This window comes from Sebastes umbrosus, chromosome 23, assembly GCF_015220745.1.
Source record: "Sebastes umbrosus isolate fSebUmb1 chromosome 23, fSebUmb1.pri, whole genome shotgun sequence".
Taxonomy (NCBI): Eukaryota; Metazoa; Chordata; class Actinopteri; order Perciformes; family Sebastidae; genus Sebastes; species Sebastes umbrosus.
In genome coordinates, this window is record NC_051291.1 from 3,197,841 (window position 1) to 3,217,623 (window position 19,783).

The following is a 19,783-nucleotide window of genomic DNA, read 5'->3' on the forward strand; positions in this document are numbered from 1 at the left end:
AATTGACATGCAGTGACACGAATGCACACACTGGTGGTACAAAAACACACTTGTTGAAACCTGACACAACACACTTGTGGAAAGAAAGACGATATAATTCATTGGTAAGAATCACACTTGGTCATTTGTCTAAAACACACACAGAAAGTTGCGTGCAGTGTCCCTCTGTGGTGGGGGGGGCACAGTCTCCGACAGCTCCATATTTCATGAAACGGAGCTTCAATGGGCCTTTTCAGTCCGGTCAGGGGGCTGTGCAAACTGCCGCTGCAGGTATGCTATAGCCGTCTGGGGAGACGGCAATAAATAAGGCCACATAGTGTTTAATAAAACAATATGAAAATATTGTCTTACCCTTAATAGCTGTGCAGAAAGGAGAGGGGGATAAATCAGGGGAAGGACCGGGCTGCGGTCGGGCAGTTCCTACAGCTCACTCCCTCTAACCTCCCACTTATATACCCCACCGCTTTGGGAGTGCAGTGTAAAACGATCAGTCGTTCCTCATTTTCTGTCTCGCCGGACAAAGTGGGCGTAGATAATAGATACACTCTACTGTGACCACTTGAACTTTTATTTCTTGTCTTTGCAGCAAACCTTTGGAAAGAGCTACGCTCCCAGCACATGAGTTAGTATCCCCACTTCGGATTTAATATCTCGGAGTGAACTTAAGTCTTTGCAGTTTTTAGGGGACTCAGTATTGGAAAATCTTAAACCAAATGAGAGTGAAATGGAATCCTGATTCACCATCTCTCATCCTTGAATACCTGGAATTGGGAAAACTCAGGAATGAAGCTGCAGTCCACTGAGGGATACTGATGGATGTATGATGTTATTACTACGGCTTGGACGATACAGCTATCTCCCAATTCCATACTATCACGATACTTTGGTGCCGATCTGATATGTATTGCAATTTCTAAATATCGCGATTCGATATTACGATTTATTGATTTACTTTTTTAACACTAGACCATGGGAAAAAGTTGAATCATACACTTCTAGGGACTTTTACTTTGGAAAATACATAAATGTCAGTATATGGTGCTCTACAGTTGTAGCGTCGGCCCATTTGACCGTGGCGATGAGGGCGACGGCCGGCTTGACCGCATGTTACCGCGATACGATAACGTTTCCTGTCCGTGACAGAGTTAGCAAGCAGATGTCTAGCTCTGCTTTTCCTGTCAATGTGTGAAACCCAAAGTGTTTACATCCTTTACTGGATGTGTAGCGTTTACCACGCTGGATTTAACATGTGAGGGTGAAGGTCGTATCCACGTGGACCCTCCGACGTTTTCTGCTTTCTCGTTTCGGCTCGGTTTGTTTTGGTTGACGGATACGGAAAAGATATGACGTCACGTCTCTCAGACTACAACAATAAAGCGGTGACTTCCTTCTACCTCTGTGAAGCAAATATATCGATTCTGGCATAAAAAAATCAATTTAAAAATCATAGAAGTAGATTTTGATCAGTAGATTCTCCTTCATTCACGTCTTACTTCTCAGAGCTTGGGCCCGATGTGGCTGCATCATGTATCCCTGTTAGTCCGGTGCAAAAATAGCCAGATGCTCATCCTGAATTTAAATTTCTCTTTGATTCATTATTCACCTCGTCCCTTGGAAAATAATAAAAAAAAAGCTTTCAGTGGTGTTTAAACAGAAGGTGCTGAGCAAATTGAATCCAAATGCATTCTGGATGTTTGCTAACCACTCACAGATGTTGCTGCTGAGGCACAGAGGCCAGCTCTTTGTTTCTGAACACACACTGATGTATTTTTTAACACTTAATATAATTTATCCACAAGGATTTGACTGAGTGCTATTTTTCTGCATCACTCTTCTTCACATTCATGTCGTGGAGCTCATTCGTACCAAGTAGCTGCTAAGCCGTGCTGCTGCTGCTGCTGGCCACGGATCAGCTCAGGTGGAGTAACTGCCTTCCTCAGGGGCAACTCAACATGTTGCTTGAGGCAGAAATAATATTTTCTAGCTTGGTTAAGGTCTTTGCACACCAAGTCCGTATAATGTAACACGTTTAAAAATAAATACAATCTGGCGTCAATCTTGTTTACACCTCGGCCCTGAAACTTTCGTCCGTCATTACATTTTTCAGAACAACTTTGATTTACTAGTTGTTTTTTTTGCATTCGTCAAAAGGCAAAAGAGAGTTGTTTGACCATTCAGAGCCACCGTCATCATCCAAAATGGCATGATAAACATTCACTCCGTCTCCCAGCACAAAACTCTTTACGATAAAGAAATAAAAGAATACTGAGGTGCAGAATTTAAAGATAGATTGTGGCAGATGATTGTAGAATAGCTTGGAATCGATGGTCGCAAAACAAAAGGATGTATGAGATTAGACCGTCGTGATTGTGAATACTAACCACCAACCACCATGCGTGTAACCTCTACAAAGTCAGCCACAGCTTTCTGATGTTTCCTGGAAGTTTTGATGGCGTCTTGAGCCAGCACGTTGTCAGACACCGTCAAGGTAAAATTGGAATTTATAGTTTCCAGCTCCCGTCTTCTTCCATCCCATTGTGTTATCACCTCAAGCTGAGTCCATCTCTGATTTATAGAGCACACCTTCTTTGTCAGAATCGGCGCCTACCCCTCGTTCCCATCATCTGTTTCCTTTTTTGGCATCTGTTCTTTTGATAGAGGAAGCTGTGTTGGCTCCCAGCAGCTTTGTGCAATATGAACTCGGGCACCTTGTGTATGAAACATCCGTTTTCCCAAAAATAACTGCGTCGGCGGGGGAATAAACAACCTCCATCCTGTACATGACGTAACGCAGATCTGGAATCGATTCTCCCCGCAGCAGTGAGAAACTCGTAGCTGCAGCACAGTAGTTTCTTAAAGTGCATCTGTCCTACTGCATTTTACTCTGCATGCAGTTCACAACAGAGCCGAGGCTGTGTAGTCTCAGGTCCATTTGTTCTCACTTCTGACAGCAGGAAAGAACTGTAGTAAAGATCTTCTTATGAATGAATTATAGCTCCGCTCCCCTTCTATTGTAAAAATATCACGAGGTCGACATGAATCAATGAACTAAAGGAGCGTGCCAGCCCAATGGCATCCCATCTGTGCCACGCAGCGGGTGGCTTCTTTCTCAAGGTGGGTCCCGTGACGGGTCCCAGATTGGCGGTGCCAGTCGCCAAGCGGCGGCGCCAAGCGTCACATGATGCAGCAGTCTGTCGTTCTCCCCCAAGGCAGTCTCTTTTTTTCCAGGAAAACGGAAGCAAGCAGGTTGGAGCTCGAGCAGAGGGACTGGAAACAAAAAAAGCATGTATCTGACTCACTGAATTCAAAATGTGGGTGCGGGCGTACGCGGCTGCTGAGGAGGCCTCGGTGCCATGCCCCCAGGCCCTGGTCCAGCTCCGAACAGCAGACTGTCCTCTGTGTTCTTTCACCACTTAGCTCGTCTTTACGCCGATCTCCTGACGTTCCAACTGGACCTCACCGTTCTGCTCCTTAATTCTAATTTCTCTCATTTTTGTGCAGCACTTTCTCAATCATTTTAGGTGCCCAAAAATGGCGCCAAGTCTTTATGACACAGATCCAGAGTGAGCAGGATTGATAATTATGTAAAATACAGGGCTGTCAAAGTGAACGCGATAATAACATGTTAACGCAAATTCGTTTTAACGCCACTAATTTCTTTAACGCATTAATGCAACTTGCAATTTTTAGGTTGTAGCGAGCTCAGTTTTAAAGCTAGAGTGAAGATACTGGCATCATATGAAACTAGAAAACCTAAATAATCCATCGGTACCAGCCATGTCATACTAGCTTGTCACAAAGGAGGTTAAATAACGCTCCAAACGTACGCAAAATTTTGGTGAGGAAAAACAGGCATGGCCATTTTCTAAGGGGTCCCTTGACCTCTGACCTCCAGATATGTGAATGTAAATGGGTTCTATGGGTACCCACGAGTCTCCCCTTTACAGACATGCCCACTTTATGATAATCACATGCAGTTTGGGGCAAGTCATAGTCAAGTCAGCACACTGACACACTGACAGCTGTTGTTGCCTGTTGGGCTGCAGTTTGCCATGTTATGATGTGAGCATATTGTTTTATGCTAAATGCAGTACCTGTGAGGGTTTCTGGATCAATATCTGTCATTGTTTTGTGTTGTTAATTGATTTCCAATAATAAATATATACATACATTTGCATAAAGCAGCATATTTGTCCTCTCCCATGTTGATAAGAGGATTAAATTCTTCACAAATCTCCCTTTAAGGTACATTTTAAACAGATAAAAAATGTGCGAATAATTTGCGATCAATTACGATTAACTATGAACAATCATGCGATTAATCAAGATTAAATATTTGAATCGGTTCACAGCCCTGATTGAATCCCACCAGAACACAACGGAGTACTTGTAAGAGATCATTCTTAGGCCTTTAGTTTGTCAAGGCTACCATATGGTTGGTTCTGACCACATCTGGGTAGTCCAGATGTGTGTCAGGTATGGTGTCATTGACTGTCAATCACTGTCAGTCTCAAGCTAAACAGACAACGGAATGGACTACTAATTGATGGACACTTGTTGCAAAGCTTTGTTTGGACAGGAAAATGTAACTCCGTGTCAGCACTTTACACACACTCATTTAAAGATACCCGAGCAAACTCCGACTCACACACACACACCCAGAAACACAAACAAACAGACGGCAAAGCGAGTCTCAGAATAAGCGACGCAGGAAGCGAGGCGGCTCTGCACAAAGTAACCCGAGACGTCAGCGGTCGCGAGGACCAAAGGAGAGGATCTCCGTGCCTTCGGGAACTGATGTGGGCCTCCGGGCCAAACCCGAACAGGCCTCCCTGCACCTCCTTTATATCCCAAATAATCACCGGGCCTCCAAAAACCAGAGAAAATAACTTAATTGGTATGCTGTTTGAGTTTGTCTTTTTCCAACAGCGCGGAGCTGCTATAAATTATACATACTGAATTTCTCTTACCAGGCAGCTCTTTGCAGTCTTAATCAAACTGCACTTCTCACAAATCTTTCTTTCTTGGTAGTAGCTGTGAAAGCATCATAATGTCGACAAGTTAACTATGTCTCCGTTGCACTGTTATTTCAGTAGTTCTACTACGAGAGAAAAGCTCAAAGCGCGGTCAACAGTAGGGGGAAAACGCAGAGCCTGTCAAATTAAAGGCAACACAAAGACGCGCTTGTTGAGAAGGGAGGGGGGGTCATGAACTCTGGATCCGGACGGAGACCACAGCGTAAATTCTACCTCGCTGCAGCCTCCACCACCACCACCACCACCTTCCTAAAACACCAAGACGTCAAAGAGAAACCAGAGAAATTCACCCGGGTCTTTCCTCGGCCTGTCAGCGGCCATCCGTCTCTCTTATGTGTCCCTAATAGCATCTGACCGCGGCAGCCAGAGGAGGAGCAGCGGCGGTGCAGCCGCAGGCTCACATCTGACCGGACTGGAAAACTCTTTATTACTTCTAACTCTATCCGTCCTTTCTCGCTCTCTCTCTCTCTCTCTCCGTTATACCGTCAGAGCAAACGTAGCATACGAGGATTTAGCCGTCTCGAGGCGGTCTGCAACGGAGTGGCTCTTGAGCTATTGTAACCTCTGACCTCTTACCCAGCATGCAGTGAGATGCTCTGCTGTAGGGGATTGGAAGTGTTTTTTTCTTTTTAATCCTTTGCATTCGTAACCTTGCGCGTCTCCTTGACGACAGCGAGGTCAGCCGGTCGCGACCTTGTCGTTGCAGAGCAGTTAAAAGTCCCATTAGCTACACGAGTCACGCTGGGACGGCTCCATTACACCAGCTCACCTCTCGGGGGTTAATTACATAAAGGGATCACTTTTAACCCTTTCCACTCGCAGTATGTATTATATTTATGATGTGTGTTGCAACAAGACATGATGTATGCCTGAGGGTTGGTCAAGTGTCGCTGTAGTGCTATATCTCAGACCACACACACACACCAAGTGGAGTCTTCCAGGCTTTATCCCGGCTGTGCAGAAGCACTAACCCTGTTTCAGACAGCACGGACCGGGTCACTCTGAGCCTCCCGAGAGGGGTGTCTGGCTCGGGGAGGGGGGGATCAGCAGGGCTGAACGGCAGATCTGTGCTCAGTGTTTTCCTCAAGATTCAAAAAGAGATCTATTTTAAAACATTTTGTTTTAAAGTACTATCATTATGCATTTAATCATTATACCTGTTAAGAGCTTGGATGTGGCATCCTGATCCGATGCCCGAACCACCTCAACTGGCTGCTTTCGACGTGAATGAGCAGCGTCTCTACTCCGAGCTCCCTCCGGATGTCTGAGCTCCTCTCTAAGGCTGAGTCCAGACACCCTACGGAGGAAGCTCATTGAATTAAAACGTTCTATATTGTTTGTTTAATACATCCAAAAGCATTTTGTAGTTTAAGCTTATGTATGAGACTATTCCTTGGCAGTGCACCGTGACCTCTTGGAGTCTTGTCGTCACTGTGAGGTTGCCAGGCAACCAGTGAGACCTCAGGTGCGATGCTTTTATTCAGAAGGATTTTTCGCGACAAAGATGAAACTTTAAGGGATAATGCAACAGTAGTTTTTTTTACATGTAAGATTTTAGCATATTATGAATTTGCAACAGTAATTCACCACAAAACATGCACATCATTTGTTCTTGTGGAGCACATTTGAATCAATTACTGACCAGACCTCATTTCTCCGCACCTCCTTATCCTCCTTCACGACTCACTACCTCTCCTCCCGCTGCTCAAACTAACACCACCTCCCACTATCAGCAGCACCCACTCACCGCGTACTGAAAGCTGATAGTAAATATTTGGGTTATTCCAGCAGTAACCACAGTCCAATCCCCCCCACCTCCCCACTATGATAACATAATGCTGAGAAATGCTTATGATAGGGTCTCCGAGTGGCTCGGCTGCCCGCTGCCAAAACCACATACTCAAAGTCAAACCCTTGGCACATAAAACTGTGGCTTACACTAAGCTTTGGAAGAGCTTTTTCTGCTGACTCGCCATTTCGGAACAATTTCATAACTATCAACTGTCATAAAAGGTGAGAAAGGGCCTGAGAAGGAGACGCTTTTCTGTGCTCATCTGATGTTATCTGCATGATAATGAGGACGGGAGTCAAATAAACGAATAGCCTCATCAATCAAAACACACTAGAAACTAAACACACATCAGCATGTTCGGGGTGTTGCATGAGTTGACAAGGACTCAAGTGGAAAAAAGTTATCTTACTGTATGTCTGCTTGTCTCGCAGCTACAAACAGGCAGTGATACATATGATGTACCAAAATTAAACTTTTTTACAAACTATTGAGTTAATGCGTTAAAGTGTCTTAATCAAATAAAAAATACAGAATGAGTGGAAAATGCAAAAAAAAATAAAAATGAATAGGCAAAATTAAATTATGTCAAATAAGAAATATATATAATTAGCGTTGTAAATTGATAAAAAATATTTAATCGCGATTAATCACATGATTGTCACAATTAAAAGCAAATTAATCGCACATTTTTTGTCCAAAATGTACATTAAAGGGAGATTTGTCAAGTATTTAATCCTCTTATCAACATGGGAGTGGACAAATATGCTGCTTTATGCAAATATATGTATATATTTATTATTGGAAATCAATTAACAACACAAAACAATGACAGATATTGATCCAGAAACCCTCACAGGTACTACATTTAGCATAAACAATATGCTCAAATCATAACATGGCAAACTGCAGCCCAACAGGCAACAACAGCTGTCAGTGTGTCAGTGTGCTGACTTGACTATGACTTGCCCCAAACTGCATGTGATTATCATAAAGTGGGCATGCCTGTAAAGGGGAGACTCGTGGGTACCCAAAGAACCCATTTACATTCACACATCTGGAGGTCAGAGGTCAAGGGACCCCTTTGAAAATGGCCATGACAGTTTTTCCTCGGCAAAACATAGCTCAAATTTGGAGCGTTATTTAGCATTCTTCTCGACAAGCTAGTATGACATGGTTGGTACCGATGGATTCATTATGTTTTCTAGTTTCATATGATACCAGTATCTTCACTCTCAGATGTTGTGTTATTGCGTAAATCGAATTTGCGTTAACGTCGACACAGCCTTAGTTGTAACATTATCTGCTTTTATTCTGAAGTCCTATGGAGTATACCTAAAGCCTCTTTATTCATCACCGTGAATATGCGTTGTCGTTTCAGCTGTTTAGTTATGTTTAGTTTAAATTTGTCATATACTTAAAATATCATTAAAAAGATCTAAAAAAAGTCTTATATTTGACTACCTGACACCTGCATTGACCTAAAATCCACTAGAAACCACCGCTGTAGCAGACACACCAGCTCTCTGCACACCACTGTACTCTCCGACTCTCTCCACCGTCTCCAGTTCCGCCCCACAGGAGCCCATTTATAGAGCCGGCGATGAAATGCTCGACATCTCAGTAAATAAAGACAAAGGAGGATTTATCCAGGCCACCGTTCCCCTCGGTTTATCAAGGAGAAGTGCTGAAGAGGCAGCTGACCTTTTCCCTGGCATTCCCAATCCGCCTCGTCCTCCTCCTTTACTTTTTCTTTCTTCGTCTTCTGCTCCCATTTCCTCCTCGTGTCCCTCCCTCCTCTTCTCCTGGCCCCTACCTCTTCATCCTCCCACCTCTGTCCTTCCTTCCCTCTCTCGTTCTGTCTCCCACCAGCAGCATGCAGAGATGATAATGAGCTCATTTTTATCTTATGAATAGATTAAATATGAGGAATGGACAGAAATCCTAAAGTAGATGACTTACACAATCAGAGTGTGATGGTTTCCTCTATTAGTTGGAGAACTAGCAGCTGAAGCTTATCCTACTCTACTTGTCACAGAGGATGGAAGCATCTGCTAAACGCCTTTAATATAAATGTAAAACGTTGTTAATCGTCGGTTCTGTGGGGAGAAGGCTGCAGCTCCGCCCGATCTCTACCTCGGCGGCTCATTTGCAAGCCCAACAATCGTCTCCCAAGGTTAGATCCATCATTACAGCAGCAGCAGCAGCATCCCTCTTTGCAGGGGTCTGCTGTGCAGCTGCTGCCTCTCTCCCCCTCACCATCTCAGACAGAACAGTGCCATCTGTTGACGGGTGGGGCTATTACACGTCTGGGGTTACTCTGCAGGTAAGCTGAGGCTGATGTACTCGAGGCTGAGGAGGCTCTGAAAGAGTCAAGATTGTCAGTTCACCCAAACTACTAATACATATTTCTCATTTACTCCTTCGTGGCATCAAGTGGCATCGTGTCTTTAGAAAACAACGCCTCTTTTACGTGAAACATTCGTTGTTAGGAACGTTTCTTTGGTGAATGGTCATCTTTTCTACATCTACTTACATTTTTTGCAACCCCTAAATATTCAGTTTTTGCCCTTATATCCCCTTAATTCATCAATCAATAGACCCGTTTTGTTTTTTAAGAAGGTACAGGGGGTCTTTAGGGGAGATAGCAGGTCAACAGTAGATGTCACATAGAAGTGGTGTACATCATCTGAAAGCTGAGAACCTGGAGATGAATTTAAGAAGCAGCTCAGCACTGTGTGTCAAGTTGTTCTAGTCATGAATCAGGAATAAACATGAATTAATTAAGAGTATAAGGGTTTAGAACATTATGATAGAAGTATACGATGGTCATCCCCCATGCTCTATTATGTCTCATAACTTGTTGCAGTAATTTTTGGGTTGATACCATTTGTTACACAGATTTGGTGCTAAATTTAATTTTTTTTGAAATTTTGTATTGATAAAAATGATCAATAATCTCTCCAAAATACCACATTAAGACACCAAGACCTTGAGGAACACCATGGAAAAAGTCAAGCTGTGATTTGGTATCAAAAACTTTTTGACAACATTTGGAGATTTCTGCAAGAATTGCATTTTTTTTTGGCGATTGAATTGGCGAGCACTTCTGTTGTGTAAAACCCCCTTATTGTCAATCTAGCTAGGAAAGCCATCCATCCTCTGAATGCTCTAGGTCTCTAGTTTGATCCATCCATCCTCTGAATGCTCTAGGTCTCTAGTTTGATCCATCCATCCTCTGAATGCTCTAGGTCTCTAATTTGATCCATCCATCCTCTGAATGCTCTAGGTCTCTAGTTTGATCCATCCATCCTCTGAATGCTCTAGGTCTCTAGTCTGATCCATCCATCCTCTGAATGCTCTAGGTCTGTAGTTTGTGGCTGTAAAGTGTCATGAGGCTGTGATTATCCTAGAGGTCACCACAGGTCATTTTATACAATACAGTTGGACTCATTGGATCCACAAAAGTCTCAGCTTTACAGTGATTCCCAATTTATGTAATTCCAAAACTGTTCAGCGACCCCAGTACGCAGAAATATTCAAAACCATCATTTTAGAATTGCGATAATGAAATCTCAATAGTGAAATTGGGACCATTCTGAACAGCTAAACTTGGTTGTAGACAGAAATTGTGACAGAAGTAGTTGAATGAAAATGAGTGAGAGAAACCTGCTTGTCGGTTTTGGAAAGTTGATGCAGCCTCCCCACGTCTCACGTAAGAAATATGTCGGGGGGGAGAAGGGCTTGGACGTTATTATTTCCCCATTGGACCCGATCCATTTCTCCTCTACTCATTCTGATCGGCCCTTATCTTTACAATCATACTCCACTTTCTGCTCCTCTTCTGAGACTCACAGGAAGTGTGTTGCACATGTTTCCAGGCAGTGTGATTCATACCTCCTACTCCTCTTAGTCGAACTTCCTGTGCTTCATCTACTCCTAAAAAATCTTTGCAAATCGCTGCGAGTAAGCGCGTCAGCGAAATCCTTTCATGTAAAACACGGGCTGTTGATATTAAAAGGCTTTGGCAGGAGACAAATGTTCTAATTCCAGGCCGATAATGGGCTGCGAGCAGCTTTGGCAGGCCCGCCGCGGCCTCCGTTTGATGGTCCCCGCTGGTTCGTCCTGGGTGCTTCTCGGGCCACACAGAGGTTGGGTTCGGGTGGGCGTATCAGTTTGGCCGGTGCCGAGCCGATCAGTCAGACACCTCGTTAAACGACCCCGCTTCCGAACCCACACGCCGTCCCCCCCTCCACCCCCCGCTGAGCTGCTGCTTCAGCTCCCGATCCGGTTTCACTCAGCCTCCACCGCAGAGCAAGCATTCAGGGTGTTTTGTCATGCCGCGGCTCGAGGAATAATGCTCCAGAGAGGCTTTGACTCACTAGCTTTATTATTGTACTCAACTTTTTAAATCTCCCAGCTCTAGAGCCATGCCAGCGGTGGCATACAATCCAGTCTTTTCATTCCGTGGCCCTGACCTCCCTGCTGGTCGGTTTGTGTGCCGATGTGTGTGTAATCTTTACTTTAGTAAAGTGCTGTACGGTCGCATGGACCAAGGAATCGCTTCCATGTCTGCCTTCAACTTACACTTGTTCTGCTGTGGTTCACTTCCCTCTCACTGACTGCCATTCATCTCTCTCTCTCTATTTGTCTTTCTACCACGCTCTACCTCTCCCTGCTCTTCTGTTTTACCTCACATGAAGCCCTGATCCGTCTCTTTTCCCCTCCCTCTGGCCTCTCGTGGTCTCTCTCTAGTTACCTCCCTACCTCTCCTGCGCTCCAAGGCCCTGACGGTGGCCCCGGCTACGTTCGGGGTCGGGTTAGGGTCACCTATGGCAACCTTTTTCCTTAAGGGACATATTTCATGTATGTTTCATATTATATTTAGGTCTGTCAAAGTTAAAGCGACTTCATTGTCGTCATTGCAGCGCGCAGGTTTTGGTTGTTTAGTAACGACAGGCACGACAGGAGCGCAACCTCCCGAACACCTTGGATAAAAGGATGAAAGCGGCACTACGTTTTTAGACGCGGCATGTGTACACCCCTTAAAATTAATACGGCCTCGCGTCCCCCCGCGAAGCTTTGGCGACCCTTATGTAGGTTGTCTCTTTCTTTTCATATGAGCTGTTGTATGGCAGTCAGTTAAAGCTTCAGTAAACTGCCAAATGCATTTCTCTGTTGTTACGCCGGTGTATCAGAACATCAGTTATTCTGAGTTTTTCCACGTTGATGTGGTTACGTTTAAGACGTTTAAGACGTTTGGGAGTTTGTTTCCTTCAGCCGTCCCCGTGTTTCCATCTGGGGAGCTGGCAGAGATTTGGATTATATCTTCTGTGACCATAAAAACATGTGAAGCGTTTATGTTAGATTAGTCTGACAGTCGGATGGAAACGTAGCTTCTGTCTTAGTTTCACTCCGTCCCTGTTCCTCCCCTGCCTCTCCTCTCCTCTCCTCTCCTCACGCTCTGTTCTCTGTTATGCTGTCACTCTTCACACAGAACAAAACTCATGCTTGATACCACTCTCTCCTTCTCCTTCCCTCTGAGCATTTCTCTCCTTTGTTCTTTCATTTCAGTCTCCAGTGCTGTTTTAATTCGGGTTAACGCTGGCTGAGAGCCGCGGTATTACAAAGATGGCAGAGGGGCTTTCGTAATCTTTGGTCATCTGAGAACCGGAGTGATTCTCGGCGCTCTTTGATCCCGACTGCTTAGACCTAGATGTAATTAGCGCCGTGGCTTTAATATACATTTTGTCATGCAGCGAACATCGCGCCTTGAAACACCTGAGACCAGCGTTCTTTGCTGTCATTTCTCACCTTCACAGACGATTCTTCCTTTGTTTTGTTCTGCCTTGTGCTCAGGAGGATTATTGGACACGTTTTAATGCCCATTTGTTGATGAAGTAACCTTGAAATCAGACATGGACAAAAACCTAGTTCCTATACCAGATCTTACACCTGTTTTTTGTGGTTTCGAGTTTATCTAATGCCGGTCACCTGATTCAACTGTTATCAGGCCATTAAATAGACGTTATCAGTCGCTTTAAGCACCATAGATGTGAGTCAGTAGGGGCCTACTACAAGTGAAAGTTGTAAAAGTGAAAGTGAAACTTAAAACCAACACGTTCTAACATGTTGTAAAACTGAATGAAACGTTACGTTTTGAACACAAACGGAAACACTTCTTTAGGTTTAGGCAACAAAACTACAACTTCTTTAGAATTAGGCAACAAAACAACAACTTCTTTAGGTTTAGGCAACAAAACTACAACTTCTTAGGTTTAGGTAATACAACTACAATTTCTTTAGGTTTAGGCAACAAAACTACTACTTCTTTAGGTTTAGGCAACACAACTACAACTTCATTAGGTTTAGGCAACAAAACTACAACTTCTTTAGGAGTTTCACACTGTCTATACTGTCTATCCAATATTTTTAGTCGGGACTCTTGTTGTTCAAGAATGAATCTGTTAGTTTTTGTTGTGCTGTTTTGGACAAAATGTTGTTCTCCGCACACTATAGGAAGAAACTGTTAAATTTAACATAACATGTTGTTATGTGTGGGCTCTCTCACATTTCCAACATCTTTTAGTGTAGGCCAGCCTTTAGGGACAAAATATTAAAGACATCTTGGGGCCAAAGTTACTGCATAAGGTACAAGATTTGGTGCTATAGAGAATATTGAAAAGTGCGATGGTTTATAGGCAATGTCATACTTTGCAGGTCCATTGATACAAAGTTTTCCTCCGAGACCAAACCTTTATCAAACTTGGTCTGTGTCTTGAAAAAGTTAGTAAGCCCCCCTGCTTTAAGAGGCCCTGTAGGCTGCTCCGAGGTACACAGGTTATTGAGGCTTGTCAGCAGTCTAGCTTAATGTTTACCTCCAGCGTCGGGGTCAAATGCAGGTCTGGAAAAACCTCTTCGCTCCGTTTGAAATGAATTGCTGGATTAACGGGGCCCAGGGCTCAGACAGTTAAGAGTGCAGCCACTTTTGTCTGGGAGTGAGTGAATGGTGAGCATGGGTTACAAGGGACATGGCACCGGGTTGGAGGAGTGAATGAACTGCTACAGTTACTCTCTGTCAGTCTATTCCCCTCTCCGGCTGTAGAATTTAAAAACCTGCCCGGGCATTTGAATCAGAGCACGACAAGAGAAAAATTCTCTTTGCAATTCTTGTCACTCTTCCAAGGTGCTGGCATCTCGTAACCATCGGTAACCGCTCTACAAAACAGTCCTAGACGGGCCTAAATCGGCTGCTTGCCATCTGAAGGGAGAGACACATCCCAGTGGACCAAAACCTGTCGGAAAGAATCTGCCCGCAGATCGCAACAAAATGAAAAACAGCAGCTCTCCCAGAAACCTCTCCTGACAGGTATTCCCATAATGGGGGGAAAATGTCCAAGAAAGCTTCATTCATAAAGTAGTAGCAGTTTTACAAGTCCCCCTCCGTGCATTTCTCTTGCTCATACTTCACTTTAATACTGCTGACATTACTTAATGCTTTCTATTAGAACCAAATTAGTATATCAGAACAGACCTGCTGATTTATAGACCACAATTCCTTTTAGTATTTGATTGTTGCATAAATACATATAACATTTTAGATCTGATGGCATTCAATGTTTGATATATTTTACATAAAACACATTATATGCATGGTAAATTTCAGTGTACGAATTACACCGTAGCTTCTGGAGGAGCCCTATTTTTTTGGGGATGGGAGGGTACTATACACAGTACTGTACTATACTTTGTTATGTCCATCTATAGTGGTCATATTAGCTCTCTAATATCTCTTTTATATTGCTGTGAAAACATCTCCTTCAAACTGTATTTATTTAAGTTTCTCGCCAAAAACTAAATTTTACGAGATTACATTTGAATACATCGTGATAAATTTAGAATTTACCTTTGCCCAATAGTAATTTTTACTACGGAGCTTGAACACACCATGATGTAACTCAGTGGAACCTCCGTTAACGTTAGTAGCTCCGTTATTTAGCCAAGCAGGACTGTGCTGCCCACCAACTTCTAACAGGTAACGCTACTCTCCTCCTGTTGATTTCAGCACTGATTTGTTTGGTCACTGTGTTGCATTATCAGGGAAAAAATAGGGTGCGTCCCATCAGGTTTAGTCGTAGTAACACCATGCTTTTGAACGCTTTTTTTCTCTCTGCCTTGGTTCCAGTTTAGGGGTGAAACGGTACGTGTATTTGACCCGAACCGTTCGCTACAGGACGTTCGGTTCGGTTCGCGACATCCTTTTGGTTCGCTGTTACCCAAACAGCTGTTTATGTCTACTACTTGCACGCGCGGAACAGAAACTCTGGCAATCAATTGACGTTCACTTGTTGGCAATATACGTTCTTTGGCTTTACATTCTGTCTTCCTACATTATAGGGCACACTACTTCCTGCAGTGGCATTGAACGTTGGCACCGGACGTCAGTTGGGAGGTGCGGAATTGTCCCATGGACGTAATTCCTAGGCTTAATGGACTGGTCGGTCATTGTACTGTTTCCATTTTGCATTAAAACACAAAATTCAAATGTGTTCTGCTACAAGCATCAGCCATGATTTGAATGCAAACTTCCAACTGGGAAGAACTGACCGTTCTCATAGTGTCCATAAATGGGTGACCACTATTTACAACCCGTCCTCCACGGCAGCAGCTTGTAGTGCCGAGGGAAAAAAAAGAATTTCCTCATCTGAAAACAACATGACCTAAAATAGTAAAAAATGCAGCCCACAGAATCAAAAAAGACTGTTAAACTGAGATGCATGGGGCAGGAGGCTAATTTCTTAAACCTGTTAGCACTTAGCATGAAGGTGATAGCCCAGTACTATCTGTGCATCTTCATTCATTTGTTTTTTTCTCTACTGCATATTTTCACCTGAATGCCGCGTTCTCAGTAGGAACACATGTCAGACCCTCGGGGTGTTCCCTGTCCACACAAGTTCCCTCGCCTGCTGCTATTGGATGGGTGTCAACGGGACCCTAAAGGCAAACACAGCCCCCTTTTTCTCCTTCATTCTCCCCTTCATTGCCCCTATAAAACCTCCTTCCACTCACCCCAACCCCTTGTCCTTCAATCCTCACCTATGTCTCCTAATTTATAATCTCATCTCAACTCAACGCACACACTCAGGTGTGTGAAAGCCTCTTTGTTCACAGTCTATGGAGCCATTGTCCTCCATTAAACCCAACTCTGTTCACTCTCCTCTCTCTCCGCTTCGGTCTTCAATCGGTATTCCAATCTCAGAGCCGCTCAGAGGAAGGGGGACCTGAGACTCACCTCTCACAAATCTCCGCAAATCTTCCGCTTATTTCACCAGCAGATGGTTTGGCTCTCATTCCGTACCGACTTCTCAACGTCCTCGCACGCCGGGAATCTTCACGCTCGCAGCTCAGGAGGAAATCCTGTCTTGACTTTTGTCTCGCATTAGGAGTTCACCCATCAATTACGCCGTTGTAAATCCAATCGGCGCTGAACTATGCCAGACACGGGCGCTATTAATCACAGGAGCTTGGAAGGAAGGCCTCGCGCTTCTGTTTTTTTTCTCGCATAATTACTGCCTTTTTGGAATCGGAGGCAAGGTCAATCTGTAGTATTGCTAAACACATGTATTAGACGAGTGTAACGTAGCATTAGAGGGCAGGCGCTACTGTCATGATGACACTTTTATTTGCTCAGGTGAATAACAACGAAAATTGATGGTGTGTTTTACGAGCTGTTTGTTTTTGTCTTTTGTCGGTGACTCACTGAGGTTTTGGTTGAAGGCGCCCTCTGTCAAAAGCCTCTGCCTCGGGGTGTGTGCAGGCATGTGTGTGTGTGCACTTGTGGTTCATGTGTGCACACTTTGGAATGCGGTCAGATTGGGGAGGACCAATGTGCCACCGGCGTGCTGATTTTTATCAGCCTCATGTTGAAAGTAGACACGGTGCTGTGTTCAGCCTGTTAGAACTGATGAGATAACACACGAGCTGCGCCGCAAACACACACCTCCCCCCCCCCCCCCCCGCTGAGGTTTGCAAGCTCTGATCTCAATCTGATCTGGTCGGAGTGAGCCGAGCGACAAGCGATGACCTTGGTTCTATCAGGAGCTTGTTTGTTTTCCATCAAATTAGTCATTCTTTTAGCAGCATTTATCAGCATTCACTGCTTGAACTTTCGGTTAGTTAATTGGATTGGAAGCAGGACAAAAAGAGAGCGACGCATGGGGGACCGCAGAACAAAAAGGCAAAGATAGGTGGGAAATTAAAGTGGAGATTCGGGTTTATTATCTCAAGTGGGACGGGATGTGCCTTGAACTGTAAGCTAATTCAGTGAGGTGTGCCAGAATGAAGTCGCTTGGAGATAAACCTTCAGTATCTATTTACACACCGTGCACGTGTGTGTGTGTGCGGACGCCTGGTGTGTATGTACACACGGGTCACTACCCTTCCCCTGTCAGATGTTTTTGTTTTTCATTGGTGCAATATAACATTACAAAAAGACATAGGACAATTGGACAGTGTTAAAACATACAGACATTAGGACATTAAGACAAATACAGAACAATAGAATGGTTTATATTGAACTGGGAGTTCAGTAACGTGATTATGTGCAGTGTGTTTGTAACAAGGATGGGTTGTAACGAGGATGGTTTAGTGACGAGGATGGTTTGTAACGAGTATGGTTTGTAACGAGGATGGTTTGGTAACGAGGATGGTTTGTAACAAGGATGGTTTAGTGACGAGGATGGTTTGTAACGAGGATGGTTTGGTAACGAGGATGGTTTGTAACGAGGATGGTTTGTAACGAGTATGGTTTGTAACGAGGATGGTTTGGTAACGAGGATGGTTTGGTAACGAGGATGGTTTTTAACGAGGGTGGGTTTGTAACGAGGTTGGGTTTGTAACGAGGTTGGTTTGTAACGAGGATGGTTTGTAACGAGGTTGGTTTGTAACGAGGATGGTTTGTAACGAGGATGGTTTGTAACGAGGATAGTTTGTAACGAGGTTGGTTTGTAACAAACCGCAAACTTTGAGTCTGCTCCTCATATCTTCTATTATCTCACCTTTAAGCTTTGGGGTGCAACATTAATTCTGTTTTGACACTTCCTCTTCACCTGCCTCAAGTTAATTTCCCAGACTGTTCCTCTCCATCGAACAAATATCCTCTCTGCACTTCTGGCTGCTTTTTCTTATTTCTTCTTCTTCGTTTTGGGTCTCTGCTATCTGGCTGTGGAAGAGGAAGCTGAGCTGGAGCAGACCAGCAGCCTAGAAGCTGTTTTCTCAGGAACAGAGCTCCCTAAGCCCTGTAATCTTTTTTTTTTTATAATAGCGTGTGTTGCTGGTTGTCATGTGTTTTGACAAAACTGTGTACAGATAGTAGTTCCCTCTTTACATTAATCCTTCATGGGTGGGACATGTTGTTATTTGTTTTAAACATTACACAAAAGGATCAAATCTGGCTAATTCTTGAAATGATTTATGTAATCTAATCCTAAATTTGACATCGTCCAGCAGCCAAAATGTGATCATACCAAGACTGAAACACAAGAAAAAGATTACATAACAAATGATTTACAGTAAAGCTTGAGCTTGTTGGGATTAACCTCTGCAGGACGAGGCTGTGCAGCAGGTCATGGATCGCTTTAATAATTCAGCTTCTACTGTGCAGGAGGGGAAGCTTATCTCCAGCCGGCACGCACTGCTGACCTGACCTCAAACATCATGTAACCACAAGAGGGGGGTGTAGAGAAGCGCACCTGTCAGTCTGGGTGGGAGACAGTCAATCCACTTTCTTTGTTTGTTTTGTGGACGTATTTTAAAATGACCAGCACGTAGTAGGACAGAGGTACAAGTATAGAAAGTTTGTTTTCTGTGTTCTCTTTCATATTGGTTAAAATGCTAGTGCTGGGACGACACACCTATCTCCAGATTCGATACTACCAGGATACTTGGGTGCTTATTCGATATGTTTTACGATCCTACAAGTATTTTGATTCAATATTACGATTTTATTTTGATTTTTGTTAACATTTTTAACACTAGACCATGGGGAAAAAGTTTAATCATACACTTCTAGGGACTTTTATTTCAGAAAATATCTAAATGAATACAGTACAAATTTTGTAAGTCGTCAGAAATGTCCTAAAGTCAAATATGTCAGTCCTTGTCAGGCATAATTTATTAAATTTTTACAGTAACCCAAAAATCAAAGATTAAAGACATTTCCCTCACAAATTAGTGCTATTTTCTTTTTAATTTATAAGGGACATGTAATGTTTTATACTTCTGGTGAATATAATCCAATCAATCTTATTTCCATAGATGTATTTTGTGTTTACAGTTCCCTTTGTTAACACCTTATTTTGAAAACCGAACGTAGTCACACGTGTCTACTTCCTCTAACTTCTCCAAGTCCGTCTCTAGCTCTCCCGTCAGCTCCGTTCTCTTTATCCATCCATGGTCAGCTCCATCGGGGCCGTTTGAATGTATTTAACATAAATGTCAGTATCTGGGTGCTCTACAGTTGTAGCGTCGGCCCATTTGACCACGGAGACGAGAGCGACGGCCGGCTCGACAGCTTTTCCACGCAGACCGTTGAACGTTTTGGCTCGCTGCAGGTTGTTTTGGTTGACGGATACGGAACAGATATGACGTCACGTTACTCAGACTACAACAATAAAAGTGGTAACTTCCTTCTACCTCGACATAGACTCAAATGAAGCAAATATTGATTCTGGTATTAAAAAATCTATTTCAAAATCATAACAAATAAAATGTGATTCATTCTTTTTTTCCCCAGCCCTATAAAATACATGATAATAAATGATTTCCCCATGCATCAGAGTAAAGTATAACACTTAAAAATGTGACAGCTCTTGGTGAATCCTCTCAACATTCTCCAAGATAAAAATCCATCTGTGGATTTGGAACTATGACAGAATCCGTTTTCATTGTTTACAGAAAA

General features: G+C 43.5%; 1 long non-coding RNA gene across 1 annotated transcript; it reads right to left on the reverse strand.

The window, feature by feature from the left end:
- Window positions 1–1,261: 1,261 nt before the first annotated feature.
- LOC119482563 lies at window positions 1,262–19,558 on the reverse strand. Its single transcript, XR_005205462.1, has 3 exons — window positions 19,420–19,558; window positions 16,196–16,198; window positions 1,262–1,298 (listed from the first exon to the last, which is right to left on the reverse strand). It is a non-coding gene; the product is annotated as an uncharacterized LOC119482563 (long non-coding RNA).
- Window positions 19,559–19,783: the final 225 nt, after the last annotated feature.